The sequence below is a fragment of the Neoarius graeffei genome, chromosome 2, assembly GCF_027579695.1.
Source record: "Neoarius graeffei isolate fNeoGra1 chromosome 2, fNeoGra1.pri, whole genome shotgun sequence".
Lineage (NCBI taxonomy): Eukaryota > Metazoa > Chordata > Actinopteri > Siluriformes > Ariidae > Neoarius > Neoarius graeffei.
Genome location: NC_083570.1, coordinates 10,921,203 through 10,934,451, shown reverse-complemented (window position 1 = coordinate 10,934,451; position 13,249 = coordinate 10,921,203). Strand labels below are relative to the sequence as shown.

The window sequence follows — 13,249 nt, the reverse complement described above, 5'->3', positions numbered from 1 at the left end:
CACATGAGCTAATTTTATCCCTAATTTATCCCCAATGAGCAAGCCTATGGCGACGTTTGCAAGGAAAAACTCCCTCAGGCGACACGAGGAAGAAACCTTTTGAGGAACCAGACTCAAAAGGGAACCCATCCTTATTTGGGTGATAACTGATAGCATGATTATAAATAACTCTCTTCCATAACTGTGTCCTACAGAGCCACAAATTATAACTGTGTAACCAGGAACTTCATTATAGTTTTAACACGAAGTCTGTTTTGTTGAAGTTATAAACTGTTCATTGATGGAAACTTGAGTGCAAAACTGTTCAAGACAACTGCAGTCCTAAAGTAAGCAAGTCAACTGTAGTTCTCAGACATAAATATATTACTGTAAGTGTCCAGAGCGTCTTCTAAGTATGACTTTCGACTGTCCATATGGGACCAACCTCCACAGGAGTGATGTGATGAGACTCCAGCCAGAAGTAGGGCATCAGGATGGATCAGGCAGGTCCGAGGAGCAGAAGAGGTCAGCATCACTGGTTTCTCAGGATTGACATGTAACTCAACAGAGACAGACAGAAGGAAGATATGAGAGAGAGAGAGAGAACAAAGGTTGTGAGGTATGCCCAGTGTCACCTTATGAATAAGAACAGTATATATTTTGTGCTGAGTGCAAGCAGGGACTCTGGCAACACTAACTATGACAGCATATTTAAAAGGGAGAGCCAGAAGGTAACACAGGCATGAGGGAGCCCCGGGACATAAAGCAGCAGCCACTCCACCATCAACAAACCTGAGTGAGTGAGTGAGAGTGGGGGACTGACAACATCCATATATCCCAGTTTACCAAAACACTCTATGCCTGAGGACTCACCAGAGTTACTCCTTTACCGAATAAAAAACTATCTTGACTGAAAAGATATATTTTCAGCCTAGACTTAAACACTGAGACTGTGTCTGAGTCCTGAACACTACTTGGAAGGTTGTTCTATAACTGTGGGGCTTTGTAAGAAAAGGCTCTGCCCCCTGATGTTGCCTTCACTATATGAGGTACCAACAAATAACCTGCATCTTTTGATCTAAGTAGGCTTGGCGGGTCATAAAGGACCAGAAGTTCGTTCAGGTACTGTGGCGCAAGACCATTCAGTGCTTTAAAGGTCAATAGTAGGATTGTATAATCAATACGAAATTTGATTGGGAGCCAGCGCAGTGTGGATAAGACAGGGGTGATGTGGTCATATCTTCTAGTTCTAGTAAGGACCATTGTTGCTGCATTTTGAACTAACTGGAGCTTGTTTATGCACTTATTGGAACATCCAGACAGTAAGGCATTACAGTCATCCAACCTGGAGGTAAGAAAAGCATGAACTAGTTTTTCTGCATCTTAGTAACATTAAATTTCTTATCTTGGCAATATTTCTGAGATGAAAGAAACCTATCTGGGTAATGTTATCATTATGAGTTTCAAATGAAAGACTGGAGTCGATGATCACACTGAGGTCTTTTACTGCTGCACATGAAGAAAAAAGCAGTGGACCTAAGACAGAACCTTGTGGAACACCAAACTTTACCTCAGCATGCATAGAAAAATCACCATATACATCAAGAAACTGATAGTGATCAGTTAAATAAGAGCTGAGTCAGGAGAGGGCCATTCTCTTAACTCCCACAACATTTTCTAGTCTATCCAGGAAAATGGAATGATCAATAGTGTCAGAGTCTGCACTAAGGTCAAGCAACACAAGCAGCGAGACACAGTCCAGATCAGATGCCAACAACAGGTCATTTACTACTTTAACCAGTGCTGTCTCTGTGCTATGATGAGGTCTAAATCCTGACTGATACATTTCATGGTTGTTATTCCAATGTAAATATGAGCATAACTGCTGTGCCACAGCTTTTTCTAGGATCTTGGAGATAAAGGGGAGGTTTGATAATGGCCTTTCATTGGGCTGACAGGGGTCGAGGTCAGGTTTTTTAATCAGGGGTTTGATAACTGCAAGTTTAAAGGATTTGCGTATGTAGCCAATTCTAAGGGAAGAATTGATTATTTCTAGAAGAGCTTAAATTGCTTCTGGTATTATCTGTTTGAAGAGACATGTAGGTAAGGGATTAGTACACAAGAAGAAGATTTTGATGTGGAAATTAATGAAATTAATTTGATTTCTCGAAGAGGAGTAAACCATTCTAATTGCTGAGCTTATACAGTTATATTGTTAACGACTGGGTTATTTAAGTTGTCTGGGCTTAAATGAGTAGTTTGAATTTTTTTTGTTGGATATTTTCAATTTTGTGATTGAAAAAAATTATGACGTTGTTGCTGCTGCATATTGCAGGTGCATGTGTGTCTGTAGTGGTCTTTTTCTTAGTTAATTTTGCTACAGGATTAAAAAGGAATCTAGGATTATTTTGTTATCTTTGATTAGGGTGGAGAGATACATTGATCTTGCAGCACGAGGAGCTTTTCTATACTTCAGGAAGCTCTCCTTCCATGCTAATTTGAATACGACCAATTCTACAAGGAATATCATCTAATTGTGTAATCTCCTGCGCTCTCTCTCTCTCTCTGATATAATGTGTAAGAAACTGAGGGTGTGAGAGAGTGTCAGTATGAGGCACTAATGAATTACTGGTTTAATTATGACTCATTGTACCCCAGTGTTTAATACACGATAAACTTTATTGCGCAACATCTCTTTTCTTTCAGATTTCTGTTATCTGACTCTGGATCCCAACACGGCACATGGTTCCCTCCGTCTGTGTGAGAAGGACAGAGCGGTGAGACGCAGTTATAAAGAGAAGCTGTTCCCTTATCACCCTGAGAGGTTTACCTCCATCGCTCAGGTGTTGTGTAAGGAGAGTGTGTGTGGACGCAGTTACTGGGAGGTGGAAAGGAGCAGTGAGGGATGTGTGTACATCTCAGTCTCATATAAAGGGACCCATAAAAAAGAGCAGCCCAGACGGACCATATTTGGGTACAACGATCAGTCATGGAGTCTGGTGTGTTCTCGGACTCCTCTTCATTTCTATCACAACAACATTAAGACCGAGTTTGGAGTTCCGTCACCTTCCAGAATAGGAGTGTATGTGGATCACAGTGCAGGAACTCTGTCCTTCTACAGTGTCTCTGACAGGATGAAGCTCCTCCACAGAGTCCACACCACATTCACTCAGCCTCTATACGCTGGGTTTACTCTGTGGGCTCCTGAATCAGTTGTCAGGTTTTCTGATCCACAATAATGGATCATTAATGTATAGTATCCTGTACTGAGTGCTGCGGAGTTCTGGTCTGAAGGTGTTGATTAATTCCCTATAACAGCAGCTCTGACAGTAGTGCAGCTGCAAATCATTAGTGTTTCTATAGTAACAGCTCGTGTGTGTTTCTCACAAGCATTCCACCTAAAATACTCTCTTACTGCCACTCGACATGAACATGGTGGTCTCTGAAAGACTATACAGGCATCTGCCCAGGAGGTTGTGCCAGTTTTAGGGCTTGAGCAGTTTTTCGTCTCTTGTGTCTCTCATCCTTTGATTTCCGTCGATTGGATTCAAAGGTCTCAACTCCATTGCAGACCACACGCCTCCAGAGCAGTCTATCAGTTGGTGCTGTAGCCCAATCAATAATCCCACACTCTTTAAAAGTTCTTTTTAGGGCATCCTTGTATCTCTTCTTAGGAGCACCAATGCTTCTCATTCCTGTGGATCGCTGACTGAAGAAAAGCTGTTTTGGAAGTTGTTTTGCATCCATTTTAACAACATGTCCATACCACCTCAGCCTATTTTGCTGAAGCATAGCCTCGATGCTTGTTAAGGAGGCTCTATCAAGAATTGCAGCATTGGTAACACGATCATACCATTGGGCGTTCATGACGGATCGTACCGTAGGCATCTTCAGTGAAATTTCTCAAGTTGTTTTACTTGATATTGGTACGTAGTCCATGTTTTTGACCCATACAGGAGCGTTGGTATTATAGTGGCATTATAGACTCTTATTTTAGTTTTCAACTCAAGTTCGTGATGATCAAAATCATGCTTACATAGCTTGCCAAAAGCTGTTGCTCCAGCACTGATGTTGTTATTAATTTCATGGTCAAGGGAAATATCACCTGACACATAGCTGATGAGATATTTAAAGTGTGGGACTACCTTAAGAACAGTTCCATCCACAGAAATTTCAGGTTGGGTGGTGATTGGGATGGAGGTGTCAGAGGCAGGTCGACACACAACCTCTGTTTTAGTGCAGTTCAGTGATAGCCTGAGTCTTTTGTAGGCTTCTGCAAAGGCATCTGTGATTCTCTGCAAGCCAGCTTCTGAGTACGAACAGAGCGCAGCATCATCAGCATACTGAAGTTCCACAACTGAGGCTGTAGACACCTTACTTTTAGCTTGCAAATGATGTAGGTTGTACCATTGTATTGATAAACTATCTGTATTCCATGATAATAATAAGAAGAACAACAACTTTATTCATCACATGTACACTTGAGAAATTACTCTCTGCATTTAACCCATCTGAATTAGTGAACGCACACGTGAGCAATGAGCACAAACACGTACTCAGAGCAGTGGGCAGCCGTGCTACAGCAGCCAGGGAGCAGTTAGGGGTTAGGTGCCTCGCTCAAGAGCACCTCAGCCTAAGGGCACCCCATGTTAACCTAACGACATGCCTTTGGGCTCTGGTGGAAATCAGAGCACCTGGAGGAAACCCACGCAGACTCCACACAGAAAGGCCCCCGTCAGCCGCTGGGCTCAAACCCAGAACCTTCTTGCTGTGAGGTGACAGTCAAGTCAAGTCAAGTTTATTTGTATAGCGCTTTTAACAAACATTGTCGCAAAGCAGCTTTACAGAATTTGAACGACTTAAAACATGAGCTAATTGTATCCCTAATCTATCCCCAATGAGCAAGCCTGTGGCGACGGTGGCAAGGAAAAACTCCCTCAGACTACATGAGGAAGAAACCTCGAGAGGAACCAGACTCAAAAGGGAACCCATCCTCATTTGGGCAACAACAGACAGCATGACTATAATATTAACAGTTTTAACATGAGGACAGTTTCGTTGATGTTACAATTCTTCATTGATGGAAACTTGAGTGCAAAACTGTTCATGATAACTGCAGTCCTAAAGTTAGAAAGTCAACTTTAGTCCTCAGCCATAAAAGCATTACTGTAAGAGTCCAGAGCATCCTCCAGGTATAAGTCCAGTAACAGTGCTAACCACTACACCACCGTGCTGTCCAGATAATGCAGATTCGGCTTGGCTACATGCAGGACAGCACCTGTGAAGAGAGCAAACAATGCAGTGGCTACACAGCTTTGTATTACACTAACTTTCACAGGAAAAGGTTCCAGTTCTTCATCTTCACAGAGAACAGAAACAGTCATCCCATCATGGAGAAGACGAATCATTGTGATCAGTTTACTGGGCACCAGGAATTCTCCAAAGAACCTCTATATTCACTGAGAGCAAGAGATACTAAGAAATACTGAAGAACGTAGAACTCCAGCATCATGAAGCTGAGAAATTTACTGGACTTACTGTCTTTTTTTTTTAACGAGACTAAAAAGCTGCTGTTCCATTAAACCCAGTTACAGTATGACACACAGCAGGGACTGAATAAACCATTCATCTCATCATGAATCAATATTATTGATTATATTTATGATAAGACAAGTTTTCAGTCTGTTCTGATGTGAGTTCAGCAAAAATATTGAAAATGGTTCATTTCTTGCAGCGTCACGTGTCCATGAGCATCCTCTAGTGGTCAGAAATGATAAGACAAGTTTAAATTGCAGTCATTTAAATTTAATGAATAAATCACTCAATTTTTCATTTTCTGAAAATTTATAAAGAAATAAATGGCTAAAGTGAGATAAAGGAATTCTTTAAAGTGAATTTGATTTTATTGTCGCCTACACATAAATGGCAAATGTGGCCAGAGATCGATTTCTGTACTTCAATAGAAAGTATCATGTGTCATTTATGTTCTTTTCCCATTTTGTCCTTTCTTTCTGTCCATGAAGTGTATGCGGTGAAATCACATTTTAAAATCAGAACTCCAGATACAATTCTATAATATGCGAATACAATCGAGTTGTTATTTGGAGGCTCAGTTTTACAGAGTAGCACCACATTACTGAAAAACAACAAAACAACAACAACAAAAAAAACCCAGCAGCCTTTCAACATCAATTCTGTATCTTCACTAAAAGACACACAAGAGGATTTACAGCAGGACCGTGTCTTACTACAAGCACTAAAAACTACCACATTGTGTTCATTAAGGATGGAAATAAAGCAGAAATATTTCACTGTCATCTGCACTTCAGTGTCATTTGTTCTGCTGAAATATTTTCCTCATTCTGTCAGTTTGGAATTTAGTGAGGAGTGAAAATGAATCGAAATAAATGACTTTATTACCACAAGGGGAGTCAAAACCTGATTTGATTTATTTTGCATTGTTTATTGCTAATAGAAGTCCCACTTTCTCATGAACAGATTGTTGAGATGGAAATGAAGTTGGTCGATGAATATGTTTGAGATCAGAGATCCTGAGTCGCCTCAATCAGTCATTAGATGTGTCTTTGAGAAGTAGGAGAACACTGGAGAACCAGGAGGAAACCCACACTGACACGGGTCATTTTACCTTTGGGTCATTTTAACATTGTTAACAGGCTGAAATGAATCTCCTGAAAAGCAGAAGAAAGAAATCTGCGAGTAGTGTTAACACAAGACTTTATCTAATCCCAGTCAGTGCAGGGTTCAAACCCCAGCCACCAGAAATATCATTAAAATCAAAGGGAAAGGCAGAGATGAGGCGAGATCATCAACAGGAGATCTATCCAGAATAAACACGGCTCACAACTGAGGAGACTTACTAACACACTGGAAGGGTTCACAGTTACTGTAGGATCATTGTGCATTTTATAACAACAGACAGGAAATGAGTGGAGGAAGTGAAGTTATTCAAAATGTGTAAAGGCGCCCTCTGGTGGTCTGGAGGAGAAATGTCCATGTTAAATATTGCAGAGTTCATCCACGTTTCTTTTATTTTTATTTGTGAACCAACAGGTCTAAAATAATTTCACTTCAATGAGCTGTTACTATAGAAACAAGGACGTATTAGTGCAAGTCCATTAATATAAACCTGCATTACTGTCAGAGCTGCTGTTATAGAAAAATAATCAACAACTTCTGACCAATCAGAATAGTCAACTGGAACAGAATTTTTTTGTTTGTTTGTTTTATTTGATTGAAAATTAAAAGGATTTTTAAAAAATGTTTTTCCAACAATCATGTTGAGAATCTAAATCAGGAGTCAGACCACAGACAGATCCAGTTCACAGAGACAGAATTATCATTATTCACACACACAATATATGACAACATTAAAAGAGATGTTTTTTGGAGGAAAGTCAGTTGTAGGTTTACAGTGATTTTCACAAACACATATTTAAGACACTGTGGTTATTTTCCACAGATTAAATAATCTAAAAATATCCATCCAAAGTGGAGAAAAACCCCGTTGCGTATCAATACAGCAGCTTGCTGACATCCTGACCTCAGTATTAAAATCTTCTGTCTGAAAATGAGTTCAGCACAGAAACTCCATCACTGGGGGAAACTTTATTCTCCTGTGCTCTTATCTTTTATTCTGCAAAGCTTTGACTGTAATATTTGAATAAAAATCCCAAACTCACAGATAAACCTGGATTTATAAGGTTCTATCTGCGGGCCAATCATCATCCAGGCTGAATATGGGATGAACACGATATCGGCATATTTTATAATCTAAATATTAAAATGAGTGTTTTTGTGCAGCTGGATTGTGTTCTAGTGAAACAGACGACTGAGCAACAACGTAGCAACGTGCAGGAATTTTACAGAAAACACTACACACTTTTATTCTGGATCACACAATCTCACTGTAGAACCAGGAAACAAGTAGACCCCAAACCCAGCGTATAGAGTCTGAGTGAATGTGGTGTGGACTCTGTGGAGGAGCTTCATCGTGTCAGAGACGCTGTAGAAGGACAGAGTTCCTGCACTGTGATCCACATACACTCCTATTCTGGAGGCTGATGGAACTCTGAGATCAGTCTTAATGCTGTTGTGCCAGAAAGAGAGAGAAGAAGAAGAAGGGTACAGACTCCAAGACTGTTGCGTCCAAACAAACACTCATAACCCCGTCCTTTCCTGCTGATGTCTTTATATGAGACTGATATGTACACAACACCATCACCGCTCCGCTCCACCTCCCAGTAACAGCGTCCACACACACTCTCCTTACACAACACCTGACACCAGGAATCAAATCTCTCTGGATGATCAGAGTAACGCTGCTCTCTCTCACTCCATCTCACTGCTCTGTTCTTCTCAGACAGAATGAGGAGACGATGTGCCGTGTTGGGATCCAGAGTCAGATAACAGAAATCTAAAATAAAAGAGAAAAACAATGTGAACATGAATATCCGCGCTGGGGGCGTGGTCACGAAAACAGCAGTTCGGTTGCAGTGAAAACTTTTCCCTGTAGAACCCTGTCACTCCCCCCTCCCCCCACTCTGGGCTCAAGAACACAACAAAAGGGCAATAATATAACAACAGCCAATCAGAATCCAGATACGACAACCAATCAGAATTCAGACAACAACCAATCAGAATTCAGATACATTCAGTTGCCAAGTAAAATTGTAACCTGTCAAAGTTCTCGAGCCCTCGTGCTGTTTTACCGTTAGATCAATCACATATCAGCTTAAACTAGCATTCTAAACCTAGTTAAAGATCCCACAGAAGAGAGCGACTCCCCCTGCCAGCCTCATGGAACTGAACAAGTTGACTGAATTAAAAAGTTGACTATTCTATGAAAGGGTGTATTTGCATGATCATTATTATTTTACTAGTGGCATAAAATTGTCTTGAAAAGACGTCAACAATAATATCATTTATCACAATAATTTCTGAGACAATATATCGTCCAACAAAATTTGTTATCGTGACAGGCCCAGAAGCGTGTGTGTGTGTGTGTGTGTGTGTGTGCTTTAGATGTACATTTCAGAAACTCTTCTCTGCTCTGTGGTTCTGGTTCTGAAATGATCTGAACTGCTGCAGCTGTGGAGAGAAAAATGGAAACATGAGTTTGTGTAAAAGATGGAAAGAGTTTAAAGTGATCCAGTCAGTTTATTCATTTTAAATCAGTGTTTTAGTTCAAAGTGTCGGGTGAATAAAGTGTCTGCAGAAAAGAAAGCAGGAGCATCGCTAAGGAATAACACATCACTGTGTTTCTCCAGCAGGAACAGCTCCTCTTACCATGTGGAGGGATTTTGTTGAATTCCTCCTCACAGAATTCCTCGAGTCTCTTTTTCAGATCTGAGAGAGAATTCCTCACTCCATCAAATGAGAGATGTTGATGGACAGTGACGCTGGATGTGCGAAAGTCTGGTCTGTTCCACTGAGGAGAGCGACGTCCAGAAGCTAAAACCTACAGAAAGCAAATGAAATGTAAAACCCACTTGTGATGTCAGACAGGGACATTTATTGTTCCCTTAATGAGAGGTGTTTTAGAGAGTGTGTGAGGAACAGCTGGCTCTGTAGATCAGACAGTGAGTGTTACCTGGAGGAAATGGATGTGATCGTGTGTGTGTGAAAGCTGCTCCAGCTCAGTGACTCTCCTCTGAAGATCAGCAATCTCCTGCTCCAGTTGCTCCAGGAGTCGTTCAGCTCGACTCAGTTCAGCCTTCTCCTGATCTCTGATCAGCTCCGTCACCTCCGAGCGCTTTTTCTCCATGGAGCTGATCAGCTCAGTAAAGATCCTCTCACTGTCCTCCACTGCTGTCTGTGCACTGAGCTGTTAGGACACACACACAAGATTTAAAGCTCATCTATCATTCCCTCTCTTACTGGGACTGTAAATGACTCGTTGTCCATGTTGTGTGTGTTTCTAGGAGCAGCTCTGTCTCTGGTCACTGCTCACCTTTATAGTGTTCACAGCCTGTTTCAGCTCCTGCACCTTCTTCTGCTTCTCCTGGATTCTCTGCTGGGATTTCATCTGCTCCTCCTTTAACTCACTCTGAGGACAAATAAAATACATTCAGCTTTTTATACAGTACGAGCGAACTGGTTCCATATTAATGTCAGTTCAAAGTACATTCATGTTTCGCTCTGAAGGTTATGTACTCTGTGTGTGTGTGTGTGTGTGTGTGTGTGTGAGAGAGAGAGAGAGAGAGAGAGAGAGAGAGAGAGAAATGTTCACTAACTGGTCTGGGCTGGGTTTCCCGAAAGCCTCTTAAGGCCAAGAGAGTTTTAAATGACCTCTTAAGATCCATCATCAAGCTAACGTGGTTTTCCTGAACAACATCGTAGCACAAGTCGTCCTTTAGTTTGCTCGGAATTTACGAGAGACCCGGAGCACTCGTTCAAAACAAAGAGCGACTCGCTCACTGCCGAATCCACAGAATGCGCATGCGGCTCTGAGGGACTCTCACAGTCAGCGGGGGAAACTGGGGTTGAATCTGCTGGTGGTGTTCAATTAGTTTTCTTCTACATTGCAAATACATCGAGTTAATTATCAGAGGTGGACAGTAACGAAGTACATTTACTTGAGTTCTGTACTGAAGTACACTTTTTGAGTATCTGTACTTTACTTGAGTATTTTTTTTGGAAACTTATGACTTTAACTTCACTCCATTTGAAAGACAAATATCGTCCTTTTTACTCCACTACATTTCTATCAAGGTCCTCATTACTCGTTACTATGAAGCGGTTTTGAAAGTGGATGTTTTTTTCTTTTCTAAAACGTGATTGGTTTTTCCGCAGGTGACACTGAGACAGTCTATCAGTAATCACTAGGGTCACGTCACGTCCATAGACTGGATAAAATCAAGATCAATGATTTCTCCGCAGCATTATTTAACACGATCAGTTGATGGCAGAATGGAAGGAGGCGGCTCTTCTGGGGAATGCACACACCCACGGTTCTATAGCTAGAACCCATGATTCAGTTTTCTGAAAGGAATAAAGAGTCATTTTGCTTTAAATGTTTGCCTAAAATGGAGCACATCACAGCCGACAAAAACTCGCCATCCCACCTGTGGAAGCATATTGAGTGATATAAACGTTTTATTAGCTTGCAGTGAAGTTGTCTGTGCATTTAGAGTTAGCGATAATGTTGAAATAACTATGCAGTCTGATTAGTCAAATGATTTTCTGTGGATTTGCCCGCCAAGTTGCCATAGTCTTGTCCATGGCTAGTGTTTACACACAGCTAGTTAACTTGGACACTGTTAGTTATGTCCAATATGATTGCCTTTAGAAGCTACTAATGCCTATATCGGGGACGCGAACTGCAAAGACGCACTTTGTCCTGTTGCTCTTTAGTCTCCTTCTTACGAGTGAATTCCGGAAAACCACACACAGAGAAAACGTTCATTCTTTAAGAGAGTCCCTCAACTCTTTCTTTAGGTCCAAAGGGCACCGTTATCAGGAAACCCACCCCGAACCAGATTACGACCATCACTGAAGATAAATTTAACACTCTGTTCACCAGAACACAGACAATTTCAATCAGCTTTTACAGAATCCTTCTGATTGAGACACACATTGAAATTAAAGTTCAAATCATTTCACTGACTAAAGCACCTGTTTCTAGATGGGAAACTCTAATTAAGATGATTTAATTCTGGAAAGATTTCTAGTTCTCACCTGTTTTTCAGCTCTTTCTGTTGCAACTGAAACAGCGTCATGGTCTTTATGTTTCTCCAACATGCACAAATAACAGATGCAGGTTTGATCAGTGCGACAGTAGATCTCAATCAGCTTGTTATGTTCAGAGCAGATCTTCTCTTGGAGTTTTGCTGAGGCTTCAATTAATGTGTGTTTTTTCAAAGCAGGAACTTCAAGATGAGGTTTCAGATGAATTTCACAAAATGAAGTCAAACAAATCAGACAGGATTTGACGGCTTTGTGTTTTCTCCTGGTGCAGAAATCACACTCCACATCTCCAAGTCCAGCATAACAGTGAGCAGGAGAAGCAGCTTGGACTTCAGTCTTCTTCAGTTTCTCCACCACTTCATCCAGCATGTTGTTTCTGCGTAGAACAGGCCTTGTCGTGAAAGTGTCTCTGCACTGAGGACAGCTGTAGACGCCCTTCTGATCCTCCTGATCCCAGCAGCCATTAATACACACCTTACAGAAACTGTGACCACAGGGGATGGTCACCGGATCCTTCAGGAGATCCAGACACACTGGACACATGAACTGGTCCTGAGCTACTGAAATACTGGCCTCGGCCATTTTCCTGAAATCGCAACGAGAGAGAAGTTTTCTCTGAAATGACAAGTTACTTCCTGGTTCTGTGTGTGAAAGAGAGAGAGTGATAGAGAGAGGAGGAGCACAAACACAGAGAGATCATGAGCACTCCTCTATTAACCATTTCATCTCCCTTCAGTGCAGAAATATAACCCATGTAGCCGGACTGATTAGGATTAATTTCATGAAATACTGGCAGAATGAATCTTAATTTTCTGGACTTTTCCACCTACTGACACCTCAAGCACAACTTTCAGCCTTGTTGATAAATTACAATTGTTTCACTCGAACAGCTTTTTCCTCGTGACATCTTTAAACTGATCTTCATCCCTAAAGAATGTTGCAGCCATTTTAAAAGTGAGGAGGACGCAGCTGTCAGGAAGGAAAACCATATTTTATTGATTTCGCATCGTTTATTGCGGGCGGCATGGTGGTGTAGTGGTTAGCGCTGTCGCCTCACAGCAAGAAGGTCCTGGGTTCGAACCCTGGGTCCGGCGAGGGCCTTTCTGTGTGGAGTTTGCATGTTCTCCCCGTGTCCGCGTGGGTTTCCTCCGGGTGCTCCGGTTTCCCCCACAGTCCAAAGACATGCAGGTTAGGTTAACTGGTGACTCTAAATTGACCGTAGGTGTGAATGTGAGTGTGAATGGTTGTCTGTGTCTATGTGTCAGCCCTGTGATGACCTGGCGACTTGTCCAGGGTGTACCCCGCCTTTCGCCCGTAGTCAGCTGGGATAGGCTCCAGCTTGCCTGCGACCCTGTAGAAGGATAAAGCGGCTAGAGATAATGAGATGAGATTGTTTATTGCGAAAAGAAATCACAAAAGTGGACCTTTTTTTCAACATAATCTCCATTTCACTCAGTATGAGCACTCCAGGCTTAACAAGAGCCTGAACCCTTCATGACCTGCTGTTTGTGGAAACTTATCCACTTTGTGTTGGGTTACATCCCACCTCATTGCAGATTAGTTT

At 41.7% G+C, this 13,249-nt stretch overlaps 1 protein-coding gene and 1 pseudogene across 1 annotated transcript in view; one reads left to right on the top strand and one right to left on the bottom strand.

Annotated features, from left to right (window-relative positions):
* Positions 1-13,249, top strand: part of LOC132880045 (tripartite motif-containing protein 16-like) — a 542,736-nt gene that overhangs the window by 164,661 nt on the left and 364,826 nt on the right. The window lies entirely within an intron of this gene.
* LOC132880113 (E3 ubiquitin/ISG15 ligase TRIM25-like) lies at positions 7,858-12,271 on the bottom strand (annotated as a pseudogene).